Below are 18,904 nucleotides of genomic sequence, written 5' to 3'. Positions count from 1 at the left end.
ATGTATTGAGCTACATCTTTATAAACAGTTCCTATTCCTTCTGGCTGTAAATGCTCTATAGAGGTATACATGTCTCCTGTGGTGGACCCCTGTGGACATGGCTAAATTACCTGGTTTCTTGCAGCTGCCTCCCCCACCCCCTTATCTCGCCTCATTATGTTTTCTAGAAACCTTCCTGAGCCCTTGCTGAGGAATAAATAAATTTTACTTATTGTCAAATAAGAGAGAGCCAGGCCAGATTGCAGGCTCTATGATTTTTCCTTGAAGAAGTGTTTTACAGAGGCCCCAAGGCAACCCACTCCAGTACTCTTGCCTGGAAATTCCCATGGACGGATGAGCCTGGTAGGCTGCGGTCCATGGGGTCACTAAGAGTCGGGTACGAGTGAGCGACTTCACTATCACTTTTCACTTTCATGCATCGGAGAAGGAAATGGAAACCCACTCCAGTGTTCTTGCCTGGAGAATCCCAGGGAGGGAGGAGCCTAGTGGGCTGCCGTCTATGGGGTCGCACAGAGTCCGACACGACTGAAGCGACTTAACAGCATCAGCAAGACTTGTTAATATCCTAAATACTGAAAATAACTTCTAACAATGGGCCCTATACTTGAAAATGTACCTATCTTGTGTTATCTTACACAACCGTTTTTGCCCACCCCATTTGAGATCAGAATCCATATCATTTTTGTAGGCTCCTAAATGTATCATGGGACCGGGTCATCTCACCTACAGTGCCTAAGGCATAATGCCTTCTGCTTCATGTTTCTGGAGAGTGGGTAAGAAATTAACTAAAAAAGGGTTTGGTGACCAATTCTTTTTCAAAAAGATGGTAAGAGATGGCAATCTGATACCTCTTCCTGATTTTAACCAAGACGTTTCCTCCTCATGTTGGCCCGGATTGAGTTCATCAGGCCTCTGCCTCGCTTGGCTTGATAGCCTATGCACAATTTTGGCTTAATATTAGTTATCTCATGAGAGACCTATTAGAGTTTTCATCATGATTTGCATTAGACTGCCTGAGAATTCTATGACAGCTCAGGAAGTGTGTCCCTTCATAGCTCAGATTTCCACAGTGAATGTGTGTTTTCCCAACTGTAGTAACCCATGTGACCCTTGACAAACGTTGCCTTACTTTGGCATCAGGCATGGTAGTGTTTTTCTTTAAATTTTACTTAACTGCACACTTTTAAAACCTTAAATCCTGAATGGAGCCTCAAGTCATAACCACAAAACATGGTTTGATGTATTAGATTTATGGGAGTGAGGGGCCCTGGAGCCAGATTGTTGGCATCTAAATCCTGGCTGTGCTAACCATTTGCTAGCTGGCTAAACTGTTAGGTTTACTTATTCTCACTTAATCTTGGTCTCTACATCTGTAAAACGAGGATAGCAATAGGAACTACATCACCAGGGTATTGTGAGAATTAACTGAGATGATAAAGACAAAACGCTAGCAATGGCCATACTATGCTGTCCTACGTTTCTGACTTTAGTCAATTGTGTGGTTTATTTATTTATTCACAAAGGTCCATGAAAGAAGAGAGATGATGGTTATTCTCTGGAAGTTGGCAATGAGGACAGAGAGTTTTCTTGTCAACATGTCGCTGCCATGTTTTCGTCCCTATGTATGCTTCAGTCACTGAGGAAGGCTATCTTATATCTTATATCTGGGTATATCTTTCCTTTTCTCCTTTGCTTTTCGCTTCTCTTCTTTTCACAGCTATTTGTAAGGCCTCCTCAGACCTCAGCGATCAATGCAAAGAAAGAGAGGAAAACCATAGAATGGGAAAGACTAGAGATCTCTTCAAGAAAATTAGGATACCAAGGGAACATTTCATGCAAAGATGGGCTCAATAAAGGACAGAAATGGTATGGACCCAACAGAAGCAGAAGATTAGGAAGAGGTGGCAAGAATACACAGAAGAAATATACAAAAAAGATCTTCACGACACAGAAAATCACGATGGGGTGATCACTCACACTCAGCTAGAGCCAGACATCCTGGAATGTGAAGTCGAGTGGGCCTTAGGAAGCATCACTATGAACAGAGCTAGTGGAGGTGATGGAATTCCAGTTGAGCTATTTCAAATCCTGAGAGATGATGCTGTGAAAGTGCTGCACTCAATATGCCAGCAAATTCGGAAAACTCAGCAGTGGCCACAGGACTGGAAAAGGTCAGTTTTCATTCCAATCCCAAAGAAAGGCAATACCAAAGAATGCTCAAAGTACCACACAATTGCACTCATCTCACATGCTAGTAAAGTAATGCTCGAAATTCTCCAAGCCAGGCTTCAGCAATACGTGAACTTCCAGATGTTCAAGCTGGTTTTAGAAAAGGCGGAGGAACCAGGGATCAAATTGCCAACATCTGCTGGATCATCGAAAAAGCAAGAGACTTCCAGAAAAACATCTATTTCTGCTTTCTTGACTATGCCAAAGCCTTTGACTGTGTGGATCACAGTAAACTGTGGAAAATTCTGAAAGAGGTGGGAATACCAGACCACCTGACCTGCCTCTGGAGGAACCTGTATGCAGGTCAGGATGCAACAGTTAGAACTGGACATGGAACAACAGACAGGTTCCAAATAGGTAAAGGAGTACGTTAAGGCTGTATATTGTCACCCTGCTTATTTAACTTATATGCAGAGTACATCATGGGAAACACTGGGCTGGAAGAAGCACAAGCTGGAATCAAGATTGCCGAGAGAGATATCAACAACCTCAGATACGCAGATGACACCACCCTTATGGCAGAAAGTGAAGAAGAACTAAAGAGCCTCTTGATGAAAGTGAAAGAGGAGAGTGAAAAAGTTGGCTTAAAGCTCAACATTCAGAAAACTAAGATCATGGCATCCGGTCCCATCACTTCATGGCAAATAGATGGGGAAACAGTGGCTGACTTTATTTTTAGGGGCTCCAAAATCACTGCGGATGGTGATTGCAGCCATGAAATTAAAAGACGCTTGCTCCTTGGAAGGAAAGTTATCACCAACCTAGAAAGCATATTAAAAAGCAGAGACATTACTTTCCCAACAAAGGTCCGTCTAGTCAAGGCTATGGTTTTTCCAGTGGTCACGTATGGATGTGAGAGTTTGACTATAAAGAACGCTGAGGGCCGAAGAATTGATGCTTTTGAACTGTGGTGTTGGAGAAGACTCTTGCGAGTCCCTTGGACTGCAAGGAGATCCAAACAGTCCATCCTAAAGGAGATCAGTCCTAGGTGCTCATTGCAAGGACTGATGTTGAAGCTGAAACTCCAATACTTTGGCCACCTGATGCAAAGATCTGACTCACTGGAAAAAACCCTGATGCTGGGAAATATTGAGGGCAGGAGGAGAAGGGAGTGACAGAGGATGAGATAATTGGATGGCATCACCGACTCAATGGAAGTGAGTTTGAGCAAACTCCAGGAGATAGTGAAGGACTGGGAAGCCTGGCATGCTGCAGTCCAAGAGTCACAAATGGCTGGACACGACTTAGCAAGTGAACAGCAACAATAACCCTTAATAGAGAAGCTTTCACCCTTTCTGTGTTTGAAGTGGAAAATGGAGTATAAAGATTTCAGCCATTTAGGTCTAGTCACTTTCTCCCTCCCTGTTCCCCTTTCTGGTTTGTTTTCCCTTTGAGAACAAATAAGAAATTTAATGCAGTTGACCAAAGCAAGTTGGCCTGAGAAATGAGAGGAAGAATGGAATTTTGGAGAGGTTGGGGGAAAATGGCATCATAGTCAGAAAAAAATAGTATAGATAAGGAAAATCTCTTCTCAGTCATGAAGGAGGAGGGCTCAATGTAGCAACTCAGAGGCCCTAGTCTTTACCTTGACATGAGCATCAGGAAGTGTGCTATAGGACAGGGGTCCTGTAATTTTATATATAAATTCATAATACTTTTGTGCTCAAGGTTCTGGTCCATATTTAAATCCCTAACATGAATCAACGATGTAGCATCCCAAGCTAGCTGGAAATTTTCCAGAAAAACAGAAGCTTAAGCCTTTTAAAGATTTGGTAGTAATATGCCCTATATGTAGTTATCACCTCTATAATTTTTTCATTTCAAAAGGAAGTTGAGGAAATAGATTTTCTCTTCTTTTGAGTGATAGCTGTATTTGTAAAATTACAGTATACCAAGAGCAAGGAACCTGCTTGGGTTTTGGAGCTTTAATTCCAGCTCCATTTATTAACTGAATTTCTGCACCTACATTTTCTCATTTGTCAAAGGAGAATCTATTTTAAAGTAATCAGTGGGCATGATACTTCTGTTTGAACTAAAAAGAAATAATCAGAAGAGAAGAAGGATGGTATATAAGAGAGACAGACACCTTTCTGAGATCCTCAAATATTCCACATATATGGTCATTCACTCTGCTTGCTCTGGCGGCACTCATATGGAAAAAAAATATGGACTACTAGAGGTGAGGTTGAATGAATTGGAAATCCAGGAAGAGAACCCAGATGTTATTATACCATAGGCAGAGAGGTTCTTAAACATTCTTTGACCATAACCCACAGCAGCACTGCCTGAGGACTTGGTGTGGGAAGTGTACTGTACATAGTGCTCTGCAGAGTGGCACTCGGATTAGTTCTTTTAGGGGTTGTGGTCCTAACAAACTTTTTAAATGGTAGTGGAAGCAAACAGTAATCCAAATAATAAAAAAACTAAATACAAATAATAGATAACAGTAAATAGATGAAAGAATATGTAGTTAATTATTCTGGGAAGGAATAATAGCTCAAATTTATTGAGCACATACTATAGGCTAGGCACTGAGCTATACTGTTATCTTCCCAATCTCTTATATAGTTCGAAACAAGCCTTTTCAAGGATTCAAACTGACAGCAGTGGCTCTAAGCCAGCTCTTCTTTTTGTGTAGGTCCTTTAAAAGAAGCCCTTTGCTTTGTTATCTTATACGAGTCTAGGTACCAAGTACATGAGCAATAAATAAAGATTGGATTGGATCATCAGGGACCTTACCAAATACGAATCTCAACCAGAGATCCGTCAGATCATAGTAAAAGCAAAAGAGTTACAGAAAAACATCGACTTCTGTTTTATTGACTATGCTAAAGCCTTTGATTGTGTGGATCATAACAAACTGTGGAACATTCTTAAAGAGATGGGAATACCAGACCACCTTACCTGCCTTCTGAGAAATCTGTATGCAGGTCAAGAGGCAACAGTTAGAACCAGACATGGGACAATGAACTTGTTCCAAATTGGGAAAGAAGTACATCAATGGACATGAGTTTGAGTAAGCTCTGGGAGTTGGTGATGGACAGGGAGGCCTGGCATGCTGTGGTTCATGGGGTTGGAAAAAGTCGGACACAACTGAGTGACTGAACTGAACTGTACCTGCAAAGCATTAGTACTTTTCAAGAATTTTGTACTTCTGTCATCTTTCATAAATGACTGTGTGGCAGTAAAAAGAAAATAAAGATGAGTGAAATATTTGATGTCTTAATTACTGTCGAGAAATTTTTCTATACACCCCATTCCAATACTTAGCATTCTTAATTATATTTATCAGTCCTTCCCACTAGACCAGTACTGTCCCATAGAAATATAATGTAAGCCCCATATGCAATGTAGAATTCTCTAGTAGAGACACTTAAAATATAAAAAGAAACAGGTGAAGTTATGTTAGTATATTTTATTAAATTGTGTCCAAATTATTATTTTGACATGTCATCAGTATACAAAGTTAGTAATGAAGTATATGACATTTCTAACTAAATCTTCAAAATCTGTTATGTACTTTTATACTCATAGCACATCTCAATTCAGACTAGCCACATTTCAGTTGGTTAGTAGTGACACGTATATAGTGGCTACCATACTCACCAATGGACTTCTTAAATATCCTTGAAATTTACTGTGTAGGAACTTAGAAAACCCTTGTATCCCCAACCCCAGCTCAGAGCCTAGCACATAATTAAATGAATAAAATACATTCTTATGTTATTACTAATTGCCTTATCAAGTATAATAAGATCCATTTTAGGTATTATGGAAAGGAACAAAAATGAAGAGGAAAGGACAGGAATAAATATTTTATATATGTGTATGTGTCTCCTCTATATAAAATATTTATTCCTGTCCTTTCCTCTTCATTTTTGTTCCTTTCCATAATACCTAAAATGGATCTTATTATACTTGATAAGGCAATTAGTAATAACATAAGAATGTATTTTATTCATTTATTTAATTATGTGCTAGGCTCTGAGCTGGGATTGGGGATACAAGGGTTTTCTAAGCTCGGAGAAGGCAATGGCACTCCACTCCAGTACTCTTGCTTGGAAAATCACATGGACCGAGGAGCCTGTTAGGCTGAAGTCCATGGGGTCACTAAGAGTCAGACACGACTGAGCAACTTCACTTTCACTTTTCACTTTTATGCATTGGAGAAGGAAATGGCAACCCACTCCAGTGTTCTTGCCTGGAGAATCCCAGGGACAGGGGAGCCCGGTGGGCTGCTGTCTATGGGGTCGCACAGAGTCGGACATGACCGAAGTGACTTAGCATAGCATATGTGTCTCCTCTAAGGTCTTGGGAGGGCAGTGAGATGGCCACCGTTACCCTGTTTCTACCATTTTGGAATCTAAAATGGCAGATAGAAGAAATTCTTCTGAAATTTTCTCCTTTGGTTATGTACAATATGTTCTTGTAGTTTTTTTTTAACCTCTACTACATAATAGGAGAAGGAAATGGCAACCCACTCCAGTATTCTTGCCTGGAGAATCCCAGGGACAGAGGAGCCTGGTGGGCTGCCGTCTATAGGGTAGCACAGAGTCGGACATGACTGAAGCGACTTAGCATGCATGCATGCATGCATTGGAGAAGGAAATGACAACCCACTCCAGTATTCTTGCCTGGAGAATCCCAGGGACAGAGGAGCCTGGTGCTCTGTGGGGTCGCACAGAGTCAGACACAACTGACGTGACTTAGCAGCAGCAGCAGCAGCTACATAATAGGGGCATTTGAAGACAGCATCCCTTTCTGGTTCATCTTCTTATCCCCTACTATGTGAACAACAGAATACTCACTCCATGAAGATTTGTGCCATTCTTTAGAGTAGGTTTCCTCAGGTCTGCCTTTTCCCTTAGAGTTTATTGACTATAACTATGTGGAATCTGCCTGCTGCTGGCATAGTTCTCAAAGGTGGTTAGCTTCCTTAAGATAACATAGTGCCAAAAATGCAATTTTCATGAAAAGCATATGTAAATAAAAAGTGCCAGAGGAGGTTTTTGGGAAACTGTATGGAACAGAAAGGCAAAGTCACTAAAGCCACGTATTCATTTTTGTTGGGTCTGTACTATTCTTGGAAATAAGATGATTAGAAAATATTTTGTGTTCTCCTTTACGTTAATGTCTCTGAACTAAATGTATTTTTACATGAAGAGTGAGGACAAGTATAAATAGAATCCTTAAATACAGTGATTTACTCTCTTGTCTCCAAGTTAGTAAAAATTCCTTTCTTGGTTTGTGTGTTTACTTGCTTATTGCCTTTCACTCCCACCAAACTGTAGTGCCCATAAAAATGAGTGATCATATCTTTCTTATTAATCAGTGTGTACCCAAATGGCAATCCACTCCAGTACTCTTGCCTGGAACCATTCAACTGTAGCTATCTTAGCATTACAAAGGTCGGGCATGGACTGAATTACTGTGATAAAGAATGGTTTGCCTTGGGAATGGACAGTAGCTCATTCTGTTGATTTTTGAGATTTAATCCACGTACTTCCTTTCGGACTCCTTTGTTGACTGTGATGGCTACTCCTTTTCTTTTAAGGGGTTCCTGCCCACAGTAGTAGATATAATGGTCATCCAAGCTAAATTCACCCATTCCAGTCCACCTTAGTTCACTGATTCCTAAAATGTCGACATTCCTAAAACGTCATGTATTCTGCTGCTTTTGGATGGGATGCTCTATCAGTCCATTAAGTGTAATATGTCATTTGAGGTCAGTGTTTCTTATTGATTTTCTGTCTGGATGATCTGTCCGGTGATGTAAGTGGGGGTGTCACAGTCCTGAATACCATGTTTACTGTCAGTTTCTCCTTTATGTTTGTTAGTACCTACTGTACTCAACATAGGTGCTCTTATGTTGGGTGCCTATATATTTACAGTTGTTACATCTTCTTGAGTTGATTCTATGTTCGTTATGTAATGTCTCTCTCTTGTTATGGTCTCTGTTTGAAAGACTAGTTTATCTGATACAAGTGTTGCTACCCCAGCTTTCTTTTGATTTACATTTGCATGGGATACCTTTTCCATCCTCTCACTTTTTGTCTGAGTATTTAGATGTGAAGGGAGACTCCTGTAGGCAGTGTGTATGTGGGATTTGTTTCTGTGTCCAGTCAGCCAGTCTGTGTGTTTTAATTGAAGCATTTATTCCATGTATATTTAAAGTAATTATTGATAGGTATATATTTTCTGCCATTTTGTTAATTCTTTTCTTTTTGTTCTTTTCTTCTTCTTTGCTCTCTTCCTTTGTGATTTGATGGCTTTCTTTAGTGTAATGTTTGGATTCCTTTCTCTTTTGTTGTATGTGTGTCCATTATAGATTTTTGGTTTGTGGTTACCATGAGGTTTATATAGCTAGTGTATTCGGTTATGCTTACATATACATATGTTTGTATATGTATTCTCTTTCCACATTCTTTTCCATTACAGTTTATTATAAGATACTGAATAACCTTCCCTGTGCTATGCGGTAAATCCTTCTTGTTTATCTATTTTATGTATGGTTGTGTGCATCTGTTAATCCCATACTCCCAATTATTCTCTCTCCTCAGTAACCATAAATTTGTTTTCTACCTCTGTGAGTTCTGTTTCTGTTTTGTAAAAGAGTTCATTTTACTGTTTTTTGATTCTGAACGTAAGAGGTATCTTATAATGTTTGTCGTTGTTGGAATTAATTCACTTTGTCTAACACTATCCAGGTGCACCCACATGGTCACAAATGGCAGAATTTCCTTCTTTTTATGGCTGAGTAATATTCCATTGTATATACATACCACATCTTTATCCATTCATCTGTTGATGAACACTTAGAGTGCTTCCATGTTTTAGCTGTTGTAAACAGTGCCACTATGAACATCGGTGTATGTGTATCTTTTTAATTAGAATTTTGCTCTTTTCTAGATATATGCCCAGATGTGGGAAGAGCAGTGTTGAGAATCTTTTCATGTGCTTGATGGCCATCTATATGACTTCTATGAAAAAATGTCTGGGCATAATTTCAAACTACAGAAATAGCTCATACAACTTAATAACAACAGCAACAAAAACCCAACCCAATCAAAAAAGGGGCAGAAGACCAAAACAGAGATTTCTCCAAAGAAGACACGTCTGTGTGTGCGCACATTTGTGTCCAACTCTTTGTGACCACATGGATTCTTGTCCTGGGGCTACAGTCCCATACATTCACAATGAGTTGGACACGATAGAGCACATATGTGCCCACACACGCACACATGTCTTCTTTGGAGAAATGTCTATTTAGGTCTTCTCATTTTTTTGATTGGGTTGTTTTTGTTGTTGTTATTGAGTTGTATGAGCTGTTTGCATATTTTGAAAATTAGCTCATGCCGATTGCATCATTCATGAATACTTTGTTCTATTTTGTAAACCTGTGGACTTTCGTTTTCTTTATGGCTTCCTTTGCTGTGTAAAAGCGTATAACTTTACTTTTTATTCTTTTTTATTTGTGTTAATAGCCTTTTATTTTTTTGTTTAGACAAGTTCTTTTAACATTTCTTGTAAAGCATGTGTTGTGCTGTTGAACACTTAACTTTTACTTGTCTCTAAAAGTCTTTATCTCTTCTTCAACTCTGAATGATAGCTTTTCCAGGTAGAGTATTCTTTGCTGTAGATTTCCCCCTTTGGTCACATTAAATACACTCTGTCACTTCCTCTGGTCATCAGAGCTATATGCTCCAGGAGTGCTTTCTATATGGGCTGCATGAGCCCTTCCATTGTGGTGGGCTGAGTACCATGGGTGGACCCCTGGTCTGGTGGTTACCAGGCATTGCCTAGTGCATAGGCTGCTGGCCCACCGGTGTTTGGGGCTGGGTCCTGGGACCTCTGGTGGGCAAGCGTGGTTCTTGGGTGACTGGGGACTCAGAAGCTCCTATGGCAAATGACTTGTTGCTGAGTGAGGCTGTGACCCTGCCTGGCTAGCGGCTTGGTTTGGGGTGTGCCAGGATTAGTGCCAATAGACTGGGGGGAGGGCTGGGTCACAATACTAATAATCTAGAGGGAGGATTTCAAACTGGCCCTTGCCAGCAGCAGAGTGCTCACGGTCCAACAAACACCTTAAAATGGCTGCTGCCAGCATCTGTGTCCCCAGGGTAAGCTGTAGTTGTTTCTTGCCTCTTCAGGAGATTCTCCAGATCAACAGGTAGGTCTGATCGAGGCTCCTTTCAAATCACTGCTTCTGCCCTGGGTCCCGGAGCATGTGACATTTGGGGTTCACCCTTTCAGACTGGAGTCTCAGTTTCTCACAGCTCCTGGATCTCCTGAAAGGAAGCCCTGCTGGCCTTCAAAGCCAAATGTTCCGAGGGCTTATCTTCCCAGCTCAGGACCCCAGGCTAGGAAATCTAGTGTGCTCAGACACCGTGCTTTTTGTGGTGAATCTCTTCAATTATAATTAAGTAAGTAAGTAAGTGACATCGCTCAGTCGTGTCCGACTCTTTGGGACCCTGTGGACTGTAGCCTACCAGGCTTCTCCGTCCATGGGATTCTCCAGGCAAGAATACTGGAGTGGGTTGCCATTGACTTCTATCCTCCTGTATACTGGTTGCCTGGTGGCTCAGATGGTTAAGAATCCACCTGCAATGCAGGAGACCTGGGTTTGACTCCTGGGTTGGGAAGATCCCCTGGAGGAGGGCTTGGCAATCCAATCCAGTTTTCTTGCCTGGAGAATCCCCATGGACAGAGGAGCCTGGTGGGATCCAGTCCATGGCGTCCCAAAGAGTGGGACACAGCTGAGCGACTAAGCCCAGGACATACGGGTTGCCGACCTGTGGGTGTGAGTCTTGACTATACCCCTTCTCCACCCTTCCTGTCCATCTTATTGTGTCTCCTTCTTCATATCTGTAGTTGTGGAAGATCTTGTCTGCTCATCTTTCAGGTCATTCTCATCAATAACTTCTCTGTATATAGTTGTAATTTTGGTGTGCCCAAGGGAGGAAGTAAGCTCAGAGTTTTCTTATGCTGTTATCTTGGCTACTCTCTGAGTAAATATCTTAAATAGTGAGAAATGTACAACATACATTTCATTTCATGCATAATGTCAAGTGCTGAATATTTGTAATTCTTCCCCCTCAGACAGGAGCTTGCAAGACGCATGGGAGTGACTGAAGATAGAATGCAGGTGAGTAAACTGGAAAAAAGCAGTTTGGCGTAACAGCCATTCTAAAACCCACTTTGGGAACTGGATACCTTGTCCTGGACATTCTCAGATTGGTTTGTTTTTGTAGCCTTCACTATGTTTGGAAAGTAAGATTGGAACTTCTGGACTTTGGGGCCAGAATAGATACCTCTTCAGTAAAGTAAACTCTTTCTAACACTGATATCCTTTAGGGGGCAATTCTCTGTGGACTCATGTTGGGACTGAGTCTGACTTGGGAATTATTCAAATTAATGCACCAAATAGCTGGGTTTTAAGGGGGTCCACCCCTTGAGTGGCAACTCACTCCAATATTCTTGCCTGGAGAGTCCCCATGGACAGAGGGCCCTGGTGGGCTACAGTCCATGGGGTCACAAAGGGTCAGACACGACTGAGCGAGTAAGCATGCAAGGGGGTCCATGTATAGTAAATTTTTTAAAATATTTAAGCCAGGCATCAGCTCTTTCTGCAAGGAGTGAATTTTCAAATATTTAGGCATTTCGATAAGGGAATAATTCACCTCAGGACGCAACATATGAGCAACAAACGTACGTTTAGTTTAGCTGAGACTGATGGGGAGGGGCATGATTTAAAATTCCAAGTGCCGGATCCTCCTGCTGTTGTTTTTGTGTGTTTGGTAGAGCAACGCAGGAGACACAAGAGACGTGGGGTCCATCCCTATTTTAGGAAGACCTCCTGGAGTAGGAAATGGCAACCTGCTTCAGTATTCTTGCCTGGAAAATACCGTGGACAGAGGAGCCTGGCAGGCTCTGTGGGGTTGCAAAGAGTCAGACACAACTGAGCACACACATACTCACACTCACAACAGTGTAGAGTTTCAGCTGTAAATTTTAATTTTCTCAAATTGTTTGAAGTGCAGCCTGAAAACATTGCTAACATAGAAGGTTGTGCATTATGTTGGAGATGAAGGAAAGGTTTGCAACCCTTAGGAATTTGTTGAAATATGTATTATATATATATATATATTTATATATTTTAAGTTGAGTCTTTGAAAATTGGGCATTATTACTATATTTATTGGAGATACTGCATATATGTAACATTATGAAACTACCAGATGTATGAGTGAATATTATTTTGAGCAATTTCTAATGTGTAAGGATTTTTTTCTGCCCTTTTCATACTGTTTTCAGGGATTGGTTTTGAAGAATTTCTCCCTGATGGCCCATGGTCCATGGCTCTCAGCCAGTAGTTTACTTGTGTTAATTTGAAGTACTTGCCCATTTACTTGGTACCTCCAGGCACAGAAACTGAATATTTGTTCTTTGAACAGAGTAAGTTGTATCAAGGGAATATTTTTTCAAAGTAGAAAATTAAGAAAGGAAGGAAGAAAAATCAGGAAGGTTTTATTATTCGCTTTGCTGCCGAGCCCCTGTGTGAGGGCAGTGAAGGATGCGGGCTGCAGACCTGGTCGGGGTGGGGGTGGGGGTGGGGATGTGGGTGGGGGTGGGGGTGGGAGTCTGCAAAGCAAGGCTGGGAGCCTAAGGCCAGGGGCTGGGCTCACAGTCAGGTCTGGCCAGGGCTTGGGAGGCCCCGTCCTCTGCTCTCTCATGAAGGCAAAGCAAGCTCACTGGGAGAGAAAACCTGGTGACATGCTTCTCCGGGGTTTACATAGTGGTCTCTTAATGGAGTTCTGAAGGGGAACAGGACCCACAGGAAACAAATAAGGGAAAAGAGAGAATGTTCCCATCTATTTCCAAATTCTATGGCACGAACTTCCCAAAGAAATATTTAATGCACACCTCCCCTTGTTTTCACATACAGCAAGAGTTACTCTATGAAAGCAATACAGGGAATATGGAAGTAGTAGCCGCCAGCACTTCAGTTAGCCAGTTTTGCATTTTGTTTATCTTTATGCAGATTTGATCCCTGGTACACTCTATCCCCCCACCTCCAAAGTGAGCTTTATTAATGTGGCTCCTTAAGACTACCTATTCATGCATCAGAAGGGCCCAGATACTAAGATGGGAGAGGAAAAATGAGGCGATAGAGAGAGGAGGCCTTTGGTTTCATGTAAAACTTGCAGAGTGAAAACATCCAAAAACATTAAATATGATGTAATTCCAACAAGTGGGATGCTGAGGGAGCAGTGGCACCCACAGCACAGGTTTTTCTTTCAGTTGTTGAAAGTTGGCTCATATTTCGGAAGGAGCCATTTGGTGAATCCTGACCTACGTGTTTATCAATTCTCTTCCTAATGTGCAGGTTGCATGCTCTTGCCTTAATCCTGAGGGAACAATGAGGCTCTCCTGGTTGAGAGGCAGCACCTAGAGAGCAGGGCTGTGCTGGGCACGAGAGACTCTGGTCCAAGGTCCTGCAGCCGCACCCAGAGCAGAGGGAGCTGACTGGGTCCTGAGCCTGGGCAAATTTGGAGGGCGGGGCAGGGTGGAGAGTGCAGAGCTGAGAAAGGCAACAGTGGTTGCGTCCTCTCCGCCATCTCTTGGCCGGCCGAGATTTTAAGAATGTTAGTCACTTTGGGCCGACTTTGTTTCACGGACAGAGGAGCCTGGCAGGCTGCAGTCCATAGGGTCGCCCAGAGTCGGACGGACTGAAGCCACTAAGCAGCAGCAGTCTAAACCTCTGTGATCTGCAGTCTGGTACTGAGGCTGTGTCCAGGGCTTGCACTCCACTGGTGTCAGCAGACGAGCCACAGAGTCCCTGGGCCCCCACGACCAAACCTCACTGGCAACACCAGCTCCGTCTCTATAACCGTCGCAGCAGTCCCTGAGGACAGCTTTTATTTACAAACCCAGCCCATGCCTATTGATTATTTACTGTGCACCAAAGATGGGTCATTCAAAATGGGTCCCGTTCCTCTCAGTATGATTTTAAAAGGCACCCACTTTATCATGTGCTCAACTTCCCCCATCACGAAGGTGCGCCTGCCTAGTGAGTGGCGTTAGTGGCACGAATAGTAATAGGTGGGAGGAGAGACAAGGCGAGAAGCCAGTCCAGAGCCAGGCACATCATCAGTGCTCACTTGCTGGGGGTGGGGGTAGGGGGGCTGATGGGACGGCCTTTAAGTAAATGTCCTAAAAAATTTTAACCAGAAGGAAATAGCTTCTTCTCCTGGTGTAGTTTCCCATCTTCAAGTCACCAAGATTTCCCTGCTCCGTTTTTTCCTGTCTGACATTAACTGGTCCATGTACTAACCCAGCCCCCTTTTTCTCTCTGACTGGAGGTGTGGTTTAATCATAGAAGGGCCAAGTGGAGGAAATATCAGAGAGCACTGAGGTTCAGAGATGCGCCGCCCCTGCTCCCGGCCCACCGTGTGGTCAGCAACAGGGGTGGACCCTGCAACACCGTCCTCGTTCAGGAGCCGGATTGGGTCTGGGTCCCTCTGGAGCCGATGCCCCTGGACGTGATGCCCTTGCCGCCCGTGCCCCCCTTGATGCCACCCGTGCCACCCTTGATGCCCATGCTGCCCTTACCCCTCTGTTTCTGCCTCCTCTGCCCTGGATTCTACCAGCCTCCATTCACTCCGGCTGCCCTCACGGCCTTGCCTGGTCCCCTACCACCGGTGGCCTTTCTGTAGCCCCGTTTCCTCTGAATGGTCTCCATGACAGCTTTGTCGAAAGTGCCTTTGAGCCAGATTGAAGTTCCGATACCTCAGCATCAAGCACACAGGGCCCGCCAAGTGCCTGCCATGTGTCTTACATACACATGCTGAGTCACTGACCCACTATTTTAGGGCCCGTTTTCTGTGTTTTCAATAAAGTAGTGAATTCTCTGCATATTTGTTCTGTGTGTCACATGGGGTTAGTGCATCTGATGGAAACTGCTGCTCCACAGTCACCATCAGTAAGCCACACACATCTCTGAAGTTTCCCACGTGCCCAGGAGGGGTGTACCGAGACCCATCCATTCGCTTCCACCCTCATCTCCAACACCCGTCCTTCCCCCACCCTGCACCACTGGGACCACCTAGATGTGCAAGACGGGTCGCTTGAGTCTCCAAGGAAGGAGAGTGTGTTCCCAGAGGCAAGGACCCCAAGGGCCACTTTTACAGGGGCTGCTCATAGGGCTTTATGGAGGAGAGGGAGCTGGGTGTTCATCTGGTTCTCTCCCAGTTCTGTTCACCACCTTCCCTTTTGCAGAGGATATGCGGGGTGGGGTGGGGGCGCAGATGGAAACCACTCCAGCAGCAGGGGGAGTTCCTGGCTCTGTAGAGGAAATGCAAGAGGAAACTCTGTCTAGGCCAGTGTGAGACATTTCCCCTCTCCCAGAGGTGGAAAACTTAGCCTCTCCCCAGCTCAGAGTTGATCATGTGGCCTTCAGATATATTTTGTCACCTTCAACATCCTGGGGAGAACCTGGGTTCCAGCTAATTTAATACTGCAAAGAAGGCTCTTGGTTGAGTGCTGCCTCAAGCCAGGAGGGGTGGTCCCTGAGCACTGATGCAGGATAATCACATTATTTAAGAGAAGCAGGAAGACCTTGCCTTTCTTCTTCAAATGGAATTCCCAGGTAGAAACCACCCAGGAAAGGGTATGTGAGGAGAAGGAGCAGGCCATCAGCCAAGTTGGGGGTTGGGGTTGTAGCTGGGGGTTGGGGTGGGGGAGGGGATCATTTGCTGGCAGAGGAAGAGAGTCTTCTCCAGTTGCCTATCCCAGAGGAAGGAGGGACTAAAGAATGGGGAGGGGGAGTGTCCAGGCCCAGAACCTTATGGAACTGGCTCTCTCCAGCCCTTGGCCATGCCAATTTGCCCAAAGAAAACCGCATTAAACTCTGGATTTAAAAATAACAGCATTGGGACTTCTCTGGTGGTTCAGTGGCTGGGACTCTGCAGTCCCAATGCTGGAGGCCCGGGTTGGAACACTGGTCAAGGAGCTGGATGCCACACCCAGCAACTAAGAGTTCACATGCTGCAACTAAAGAGCCCCCACACTGCAATGAAATGGAAGATCTCTCCTGCCACAGCAAAGACCCAGCGCGGAAAAATAAATAAGTAGAATATTTTAAACAGATTATTTCTTCTCTTCAAACAAATAAGAACATTGTGATGGTATCATGGTTTTGTACATATATCCTGCTACTGCTACTGCTGCTAAGACTCTTCAGTCATGTCCGAAACTGTGTGACCCCATAGACGGCAGCCCACCAGGCTCCCCCGTCCCTGGGATTTTCCAGGCAAGAACACTGGAGTGGGTTGCCATTTCCTTCTCCAATGCACGAAAGTGAAAAGTGAAAGTGAAGTCACTCAGTCGTGTCCGACTTTTAGCAACCCCTTGGACTGCAGCCTACCAGGCTCCATGGGATTTTCCAGGCAAGAGTTGGAGTGGGGTGCCATTGTCTTCTCCAGTATATATGTCCAAACTTGTCAAAATATATACATTAAATATGTGCGTTTTTGTATGTTACGTAGCAAGTTGAAATAAATACATAAAACAACAAAGTTTTTGGTAGGTCAGTAAGTTTGGTAAGCTCTGGCACATTAGTCACATATAATAACTTAATCCTTCAAAGAGTGACCCACTTGTTCATTTGGTCATTGTGTCTTGACTTTTGGTAAAAGGATGGCTTTTGATGAATTGACTTGGAGCCAAATCCAAGACGTCCAAGGCCAAGCCAATGAGGCAGGGTGTTTGTTTATGGAAAGGTCCTATTTAGAACCCCCTCGTGGAGCCCCGTGCTCCAACATGAGAAGGAAAAGGCTGGGATTTTATCCTCACATATGAGTGAGAGAAATCATTCTTGATCCTCTCTCCTAAGGGCCTTTCCCAGGTGGTGCTAGGGGTAAAGAACTCTCCCAGAGACACAAGAGACTGGGGTTCCATCCCTGGCTCAGGAAGATGCCCTGGAGGAACGCATGGCAACCCACTCCAATATTCTTGCCTGGAGAATCCCATGGACAGAGGAACCTGCTGGGCTACAGTCCATGGCGTCACAGAGAGTTGGACACGACTGAATCGACTTAGCACAGCAGCACGCCCTGTCCTTTCCTAGTTCCTTTTCTCCCTTTACCTTCCTGATGAGAGGCTATTTGGCAGAATGGGTGTGAAAGGTCAAGAGCATGGTCAAGTTTGGGGTCTGGGTGATGAATGGGGAGAACCACTGCCGATGACTTTTGAGGAGCCCTCTCTTACTAACCCTCAATACCTTAGTGAAGGCATGATGCATACAGAGAGGAACATGGAACCATATATTACCATATGTAAAGTAGATAGTCATTGGGAATTTGCTGTATGACTCAGGGAACTCAAACAGGGGCATTGTAACCACCTAGAGGGGTGGGATGGGGAGGGAAGTGGGAAGGAGATTCAAGAGGGAGGGGACATATGTACACCTATGGCTGATTCATGTTGATGTTGGGCAGAAACCAACAGAATCCTGTAAAACAATTATCCTTCAATGAAAAATAAATAAATACCTGAGTGGCCATCCAACCTGCAAGCAGCTGCAGCAGAAGCCTCAGAAGGAGTTTATGACTCCCTGTTTCCTAGGGTTTTCAGATGGAAAGTTTGAGTGCTGCTATGGCAACAGCTGAGCTATTTCAAATCCTGAAGATGATGCTGTGAAAGTGCTGCACTGAATGCACCCGCAAATTAGGAAAACTCAGCAGTGGCCACAGGACTGGAACAGGTCAGTTTTCATTCCAATCTCAAAGAAAGGCAATGCAAAAGAGTGTTCCAACTACCACTCAGTTGCACTCATCTCACATGCTAGCAATGTTATTTCTCAAAATTCCCCAAGTTAGGCTTCAACCGTATGTGAACTGAGAACCTCCAGATGTTCACGCTGGATTTAGAAAAGGCAGAGGAACTAGAGATCAAATTGCCGACATCCGTGGGATCATAGAAAAAGCAAGCGGATTCCAGACAAACATCTACTTCTGCTTTATTGACTATGCCAAAGCCTTTGACTGTGTGGATCACATCAAACTGTGGGAAATTCTTCGAGAGATGGGAATATCAGACCACCTTACCTGCTTCCTGAGACATCTGTAGGCAGATTAAGAAGCAACAGTTAGAACCAGACATGGAACAATAAACTGGTTCCAAATTGGGAAACGAGTAGATTGTCACCCTGTTTATTTCACTTATATGCAGAGTACATCCTGCGAAATGCCAGGCTGGATGAATCACAAGCTGGAATCAAGATTGCCAGGAGAAATATCAATAACCTCAAATATGCAGATGACCACCCCTATGGCTGAAAGTGAAGAGAACTAAAGACCACTTGATGAAAGTCAAAGAGGAGAGTGAAAAAGCTGGCTTAAAACTCAACAATCAAAAAAGGAAGAGCATGCCATCACTTCATGGCACATAGATGGGGAAACAATGGAAACAGTAACAAACTTATCTTTTGGGGCTCCAAAACCACTGCAGATAGTAACTTCAGCCATGAAATTAAAAGACGCTTCCTCCTTGGAAGAAAAGCGCTGACCAACCTAGACAGCATATTAAAAAGCAGAGACATTACTTTGCTGCCAAACCTATCTAGTCAAAGCTCTGGTTTTTCCAGTAGTCATATGTGGATGTGACAGTTGGCCTGTGA

This window comes from Bos indicus x Bos taurus, chromosome X, assembly GCF_003369695.1.
Source record: "Bos indicus x Bos taurus breed Angus x Brahman F1 hybrid chromosome X, Bos_hybrid_MaternalHap_v2.0, whole genome shotgun sequence".
Classification (NCBI taxonomy): Eukaryota; Metazoa; Chordata; class Mammalia; order Artiodactyla; family Bovidae; genus Bos; species Bos indicus x Bos taurus.
The sequence above is the reverse complement of the archived record's forward strand: the minus strand, read 5'-3'. Positions refer to the sequence as shown.